Raw genomic sequence first — 2,598 nt, 5'->3', positions numbered from 1 at the left:
GGAAGTCGCCAGTCAGGAGTCGGCTTATCCTGAAGTCGTCCCCGGGACTCGGCCGCGAGTGGACAGTCGGTCGCCTTGCCGCCGACTTCTCAGAAGGCGGCTCTTCGTCCTGGGGTCTTGAGGGGCGCAGCCTGCCCCGATGTCTTGAAAGGTTCTGGGGCTCGGGTTAGCCTACCCGTGGCCCATTACTCCGACACCTAGGTACGGGCGGCGCGGCCCCCGATGGCGGTCATGGAGGCCGGCCGTCTCAGAGGCGGCAGGCAAGTGCGGAAGCGGCGGCGGCTAGGGTTTAGGGTTGATTTGCGATAGATAACATGTTAGAAGGTAGAGAGAGGATTGGTGGAATAGTTCATTGTATTGCTTGAGCCTCGTGGACATATATATATATATATATATATATATATATATATATATATATATATATATATATATATATAGGAATACATGGTCTATTTGAAATACAAGACGAGTATTTCTAGTTTATTCTGTATTTTTTAATACAATCACGCTACTCAACAGTTGGTGTGCCCTTATTAAGGAGCTCGTCCAGATCGCATTAGAAATGCAAATGAACTTTATAAGATTCCGCTAGTTTGGCTCCTTGCCGTTAGATTAGTTTATTCTATATTTTTTAATACAATCATGTTGCTCAACAGTTGGTGTAGCCCTTATTAAGGAGCTCGTCCAGATCGCATTAGACATGCAAATGAACTTTATAAGATTCCGCTAGTTTGCCTCCTTGCCGTTAGATTAGACACTAGAAAAAAGTGTTATGAAATTCTTATACCAAACCTACCGCATGTATAATCGCAATCTACATGGCATGTGATAAATTCCTTTCCCAACATTTTTTTAGTACGATTCACACGATCTCATGTGCTGTGCACTTACATTACATGGGCGCCAAGGCTGGTGGTGCAGGTTCATGGGGAGATGGCCCTGTTGAGCTGCCCCCGACGGGCCCTGAGCTTTCCTCCGAAACAGGGGCAGAAGCTGAGTATCTCCAGCGGGAGTAGAGTCAGAGTCTCCCACGGCTCCTTCTTGCCGATCTGCGGTGGGGCGACTCACCTCCTCTTTTCCCTGGCCGTTGCTCACGGGCTCGCCTCGCGGTCCTTCGAAGGCGTCGAAGCGCCGGAGCCACGCACGCACAGCCATGGCAGCGCTCCCGTCGAGGGCTCCGTGTCGGCCCTAAGCTCGCCCCGCGCGCGCTCTCGGGTGATGAACGTGGCGAGGTGGATCAGGCGCATGAGGCACGAGACGACGGCGTTGATGAGGAACAGACCGCGGAATGTCCACAGCCCGAGCCTAGCGCCAGCCCCGCCGGTGCGCCCTCTGCCGACGCACGCTCCGGGGTGGCTGAACCACTTGTCGTCGATGCGCGTCAGCTTGTCTTCCTCTGCCAGCTCCAGGATGGCGAGCGACACGTCCTCCACCAGCGGGGATCCCTTCGGAAACACCTATATAGTATCCCAAATGAAGATAAAATTATCAGGGCACACTGTCATAATTCACGCATTGAATACCTATATAAATGTTTGCAACAACAAAGATCGATATAATAGGAGCCCACCGGCCCATTGGGTTGATAAAGTCAATTACACTGGTGGTGCTAGAACTTGTCGTGAATGGTCACTTTGGTGCTAGAACTTGCGGCATATATCAAACTGGTGTAAAAACTTGGCTTAGTCATGCAAATACGGTGCAAATCACGTTTGGATACGAAAGCGGCGCTGACTAGGCTCGCCTGCATGGCGCGGGTCCGCTGTCAGTTTTGTTTAGCGATGCATACCATAAAAAGAATTATCTTATAATTACATTTGTTTTTGGAAGAAAAATATTTTTATGGTCTCAAAACTTAGAAGAACATGCATACGCTAAAAAAATATCAGTCTCAGATATTAGTACCATGGTATACTCTCTAAAAAACGCAATATTCCGCACAAACTGGGAACAAAGTTTGGCCACATAAAATCCTATGATGCCTTGTGCACACGTGAAAAGCAACAACTTGCTATACACACCATCCTCTGCTATTTGCGTATGGCCACAAGAAATCCTATGATGCTAATGTAAGAGAAGGTCAGAGAGGGGAGCACAAGACACTGGAGTGGCTGCAAACTGCAGCGCTGCATGTACAGGAAGTGTAGAAGTAGCCCACAATAAACAGTTCTGGAGGCTCTAGATTTCCCCAGAGTGAAGTGCGCTTGCACAGTGAGTACTACTGTAGATGCGAATCCCTCTACTTTGGACCATAGGATTGATGTCATCAACGGCGGAAATTGCTTCTTAGACTTCGGATTCAAACTTTAAAAACTCGTACACTATAGAGTAGTATAGATAAGTCCTTTGTAATGTAGTAGAACAAAGTCACTCCTGGAGTATCTCTTTTTTAGAAATATGTAAAGGTATGTAAATTCTAATCTCACTAATAAAAATAAAGTTTAATTATTCTTGCAGTATAAATAATACATAAAACAGAAGAAATTCTTTAGAAAATAGTTCACGTATTATTTTAAAATTATGCATATATCTAAAATAATATTTATGAAATATAAAAATGTTTTTGTACTGTAAAACAATACAAATAAAGCCAATTTT

The sequence above is a fragment of the Triticum aestivum genome, chromosome 7A (genome assembly GCF_018294505.1).
Source record: "Triticum aestivum cultivar Chinese Spring chromosome 7A, IWGSC CS RefSeq v2.1, whole genome shotgun sequence".
Taxonomy (NCBI): Eukaryota; Viridiplantae; Streptophyta; class Magnoliopsida; order Poales; family Poaceae; genus Triticum; species Triticum aestivum.
The sequence above is the reverse complement of the archived record's forward strand: the minus strand, read 5'-3'. Positions refer to the sequence as shown.